Here is a 6109-nt window from a genome sequence, read left to right as displayed (position 1 = left end):
TTTGGGGCGTCGAGTACAAAAAAAATCAGTCAAGGAAAGAACTTTCTGGTAAATTTGGATTTAAAAGCAAAGTGATGCCGAGCACATTCATCAATTAAGAGCACCACCAGTCCCCAGGCAACATCATTCACTCAAAAGTGGGCAAACCTTGTGGCTCAGTGCTTTATATCATTACTAAACAGCCACCCACAGACTTCTGTCAATTTGAAACCACATATTTAGCTCCCAATAGTCTTCACCACTGGGCTTCCTGCTGCTTGTGAAAATGACACAACAGCAAGAATGGATGCTTATAGAAGCAGCTCCTACAGTTGCAGGATGTTTGCAGGTTGTTGTCTCACACAAAGAACCAATAGCTTTTTCAATATTTCTGATATCCTTTATCAGATTTGTTATCATTTTCCATTCAGTGATTTCTTTCCAGTCGCAGGTTGCTAGGGATATTTTATTCTGTGTATTCATGTGTATTCCATGTATTTAAAGAAAACACTCTTTACAATGGAAACCTTCTGTCTCATAAGTTGAAAGTTTGCGCTACCCTCCTCAACTCTGTGTTAGGCGTTTCCTGGTGTGGCTCAAGAGGACTACAATGATTTGAGAAGCTGCACATTTCTCTGTTCTCTGTTTTTGCTGAACTCTTTTCTCTGGCTGAGCTTTTTGTCTTGGCTCGGTTGTTCCAATGCCCTTCCAAACAGAGAGCCTCCCGAGGTCACAGCTGCTAGGACTTTCTCTCAGTTGTCTATGGCATCACATCACACAGGTCTCCTTGTCTTTGAGGAATGTACACCTAGGAGATCATGACCTTATTGGCCAGTTCAAAATACAGAAGCTGTTTAGGTAAATGACAGTCTTTAATCTGCTGAACACGATTCAGCCAATACAGACTGACTACTTAGCAAAGAAATTCTATTGATAGAATTAGCCCTGTTCAGGACCCTCTGAGTTTGTGATCTTATCCTGCCAAGAGATGCCAAGGAGACATCTGAAACAGGAAAGATGAGAAATATTCAGCCTTTTTTCCGACCAAGCACATGGTGTTCAGGTCTCACTCGGTGCAGTGATGTAAGGTGTTGGAGCAGAATCAGGCCATTCAGCCCATCAAATCTGCTCCGCCTTTTGATCATAGCTGATATGTTTCTCAACTCCATTCTCCTGCCTTCTCCTCATAAACTTTGATCTCCTGACTAATCAAGAACCTATCTATCTCTGTCTTTTAATACACTCAATGACTTGGCTTCACAGGCTTCTGCAGCAATAAGCTCTGCTGATTCACCACCTTCTGGCTGAAGAAATTCCTCTTCATCTGATATATTGAACAAACCTGGATTGCTGTTAAGTCTTTCATCTTTTAGAATGGATTGCAGGTTTCGATTCATTAATATGTAAATCCCAGAACTTCTTTCAAGTCACATTCCTGAGGTAACTTAAGGTTTTATTAAAAAAGGTGACATCTCAGCTCAGACAATGCATTAAAGGTGTGAGGTTGGAGTCTGTCTGTCTCTCAATCTTGAGTCAGACTGGTTCTATTTCCAAACTAGGAATTTATAAAATTACACATGGACTGACTGCCTGCATTGATTAGGCAGAAGTGTGTACTGCAGATGCTGGAGATTAGAGTCAAGATTAGGGTGGTGTTGGAAATGCATAGCAGGTCAGGCAGCATCCAAGGAGCTGGAAAATTGATGTTTTGGGCAAAAAGCCCTTCATCAGGAATGAGGCATTGACTGCCTGCAGATTGTGCACTTTTTGAACAAAATAGAATGTATCTCCAAAACAATTCTGCAATTGCAAATTTATCTTATAGACTTACATATGTGCATGCATGTGAGGGAGAGAGAGAGAGACAGTGTGTGTGTTTGTGTGTTTGTGTGTGTGTGCGCATGTGAGAGTGTGTGCTTGAAAGAAGTTCTGATTAATTCTTCTGGACATGCCCAATGATCTCTCCTTGGTGATACTTGGATAAATCTATTCTGCTCTGGGCATAATTCATAATTACTGCATAATTTAGTAGGTAACTTAGTGATACCCATGTACCCTCACAATATTTTCTAGATACATCAACAAATAACTGCATCACTCCATCTCCTTCCATCTCCTCAGCAACCTTGCCACTCTCCCCATCACTGACTTCTCACAAACGCTCAATGGCTCCTCTCCCCTTGATGTTTGAGTGTAATAATCTGTTCAAATTGTTTGCATTTGTATTTTCTTTCAGTTAATCTGTCTCCAAAACTTTTTCTAAAATACTCTATATTCTAATTATCCATAACCTCTGCATATTATAGATTCAGATCTCTGCTCCTTAACTTGGTTTGTTATCTTGTAGTTCCTTATCTGCAAGCCACCTCACTCAATAATAGCAAAATAACATCATACATGAATTTAAAATTCTCCAGCTCTCTTTCATCAGTGTCTGTCTTTAGGATACTTCTCACTAATTGTTCCAAACCCAAGCCCTTGGCTGTTTAAATCTAAATTTATTCCATTTACTTTAGTCTATCCCAATTATTTTATGGGAGAAATTTTATGATTCCTGAAGAAGGGCTTATGCCCGAAATGTCGATTCTCCTGCTCCTTGGATGCTGCCTGACCTGCTGCGCTTTTCCAGCAACACATTTCAGCCCCAATTATTTTATGGCCATTTTCACTGGGGAGTAGATGTCTTATAAATTAAGATGTTTCTCACTTTACTGGCCACATTAACCATTTTATGTTATGGCGTTTGTCAAGTTGGTGCATATGATGGAAACCTGTTCTTCAGTGCAATATTGCCTCTCCTTTGTACCAGTCTATTTTGGACTAATCTCAGACTATCCTTACACGCCTATGCAGTATCCTATGTGGGATTGTGTTCAACAATGACTGAATTCAGTGAGTGGTGAAAATAGCCTCTTTACCAAGCATAAGTAATTGTAGTGAGGATATTAAAACTGATCTCCCACAGCTGAGGCATGAGATTTCATCTACCATTGTCAGTTTTGACTATTCTTACACATTCATTCATGAAGTTTCATGGAAGTGTGATTTTGATAGTAAGTTTCTGAAAGGGAGTAGCAGTCCTATTTAATATATATTTAAAAAGTACAGACTTGTGAAGGAAACTGTTTCATGTTCTGCAACCTATTCAGAGAGACAGTTACTAAGGGCTAATTAATATTATGATCTTTCCACAGTTTTGAGTGAGTTATGGAGACATGATGGCATTGTTCCGTGTAGGTTAGAGTATTAACACTTATTCAGGGTAGCCTTTGATACATAACCAAGTCTAAACACTAATCAGCATGGGACTGATAAGAATTGAAAGGTGTAAAGAAATAGTAATGGGTTGGAAGGGATATTTACTTTACCTTGTATGAGTAAAATGTACTACAAAAACACAGTTTTATGAATGAGTGAATGGAAACGTGGCATAGTAAAGATAGAGTGTTTGTGAGTGAGTTAGTATAGAATTATGAATGAATGAAAATGCATTACAGTAAATATAGAGCACTTGTGAGTGAGTTGGTAAAGAAAATCATAATACAATATCGCACACCCAATACTATGACCACATTCTTGACTCTTGTATGATCTTATCAAAAGATCAGTGAGATTTTAGCTTTCTTTTAGTGTATGGTCCTGATGTCTTGGTTAGTGGCTCAATCATCAAATTCAGATCTCTTAAAGGAAGTACCAGGGGACAAACATCACCAAGCGAAAGATATCAGTTTAGTACTCTCATCTAAACTTCCCTTTTACTAAATTATATGTTAATCTTAATTGTTGTTATAACACATTATTCTAATTTTGTTTGATTCTTCTGCCATCATTCTCCAAACTTAATTACTTCCTGAACCCTGGAGAGATTTGTAGTCCAACAATATACTCATAATATCTTTAAATCAGAAGTCAAACATTTCTGACTCCAGGCAATAACATACTTTGTTCATTCTTTGTTTTCAGACAGCATTTTGTTTAAGGTTACTTGGTAACTCTGGCTGAGAAATTATATACATAAATGTGTCCAAGTTCAATATTCGGTTTCCTTCTTCAAAAGTCCCTTACAATTTTTCTTCTGTCGTTGAAACCATTAAGACTATGTGCATGCATATTATAATTTTCCAGGATCTTTTTAAAAAGGGAGATTTTCAAGAATGTCACCAGAGTTTGAAAATTACAGCCATCTGAAAAAAAAATTGCAGAGGCTAATATTGTTTTCCTTAAAACAGAGAAGGCTAAGGGGTGCTTAATTGACGTGTATAAAATAATGATGTTTTTGGATAGAGTGGACAGGGAAGACATAATTCCTTTGTGGAGAGGCGAATTAACTAGAGGCACAGTTGAAAGGTAAATGATAGAAGGAAAAATGAAAAAAATGTTTTCACCCAGACAGTGGAGAGTGTCTTTAATTTGCTGCCCCAGTTTGGTGGTTGATGCTGAAACCCTCAACTCATTTAAAAAGAACATTGCTCGACCATTGGAAATCAAATGGGCAGCTAGTGTATTTAGCTAGCACAGACACAATGGGCTGAATGGACTCTTTCTGTGCTGTATCTGTTCTACAGTTCTACGATCTAACACAATGCCGTCACCTCTGGTGGGTCTGTCCAGGCAGTGGGATGGTGGGGTCTGTGACATTGTAAGGTGTAATTCTATGAGTATGACTTCGTAATGCTGTTTCTTGCCTAGTTTCCTCTCCTAACTTTGAGGCAAGCTCCGAGATATACACTTGAGTGTCGACCACATTAGGATACTCAACTAACTTTTCTCATTCTTTACATGATATACTCGGAGTTTAATTAAAGCCTATGGGATAAAAGTCTGATGTCTCCTGTGTCTGCACTTTCCTAACACAAGACCTTTACCATTGAGAAAGACAATTGTTCCATGTAAATGTTTTAGAATGCCAAGCTATGTAGGTCTTAAGCATATCATAATGAGAAATTACATTAAGTGTGCCCAGGCTTAGTGGTTTTGAAATGCCTGACATTTAATATATTTAATGTGATCATAGTAGTTCTCCAGTACTGAGGTACATTGTTAACAAATGGCTAGGTGGATTGAGGATGACATGTCCATCACCATGGGGCAAAATACAAAGTCTGCAGCCAAACTCAGAAATTCAAAGCTGTTGGGAAAATCATTCTATATTTGCAATTATCTGAAAAACAAAAAGTATCCACCCATCCCACTTCAAGCAGGATGGGTTAATTAGTCTAAGTATCTCTATCAATAAACAATGTATATATAATCTTCCTCCTTTGTTTAGATTTTACTTTTCTTTCAGACTCTTAGATATCGGATTTCTCAGATTTTAGAATATATTGTCAGATCATTTAGTTCAAAGAGAATTACTTTTCCAAAATTCCAATTTTCCTTATTTCATACCTATGAGCATTTAAGATTAGCAATATGTTAAAATAATATTTGAAAGATCACTCTGGCCAGAAAATGAAATTCCAAACATGATAATTCAAACAGGTTCTTAGATTAAACTTTTTTTCCCTGGACCCTTTCTTCAAACTATAAATGACACAGGGTACGGTTTTTTAGGAAGAGAGGAAATAAGTTATGTTATTTGACTTGATTTTTTTCCTTCTTCAGTTGGTCTTATTGGAAATGATTCCATAGGTAAATTTTTACCAAGCTTTTGAGAAACAAATTTTATAGCAGGATTTTGTTTTGCACAAACATTGACAGTTCTTTAAAGGAAGCTCATCATAATCATACATGTTCTAAAGTGACGCAGCCAGACATCACATTTTCACATCACCATATATTCATAGAACATAGAACATAGAACAATACAGCACAGAACAGGCCCTTCGGCCCACGATGTTGTGCCGAACTTCTAACCTAGATTAAGCACCCATCCATGTACCAATCCAAAATGCCGCTTAAAGGTCGCCAATGATTCTGACTCTACCACTCCCACGGGCAGCGCATTCCATGCCCCCACCATTCTCTAGGTAAAGAACCCACCCCTGACATCTCCCCTATACCTTCCACCCTTCACCTTAAATTTATGTCCCCTTGTAACACTCTGTTGTACCCGGGGAAAAAGTTTCTGACTGTCTACTCTATCTATTCCTCTGATCATCTTATAAACCTCTATCAAGTCACCCCTCAT

This window comes from Chiloscyllium punctatum, chromosome 46, assembly GCF_047496795.1.
Source record: "Chiloscyllium punctatum isolate Juve2018m chromosome 46, sChiPun1.3, whole genome shotgun sequence".
Taxonomy (NCBI): domain Eukaryota; kingdom Metazoa; phylum Chordata; class Chondrichthyes; order Orectolobiformes; family Hemiscylliidae; genus Chiloscyllium; species Chiloscyllium punctatum.
Note: the sequence above shows the minus strand (reverse complement) of the source record.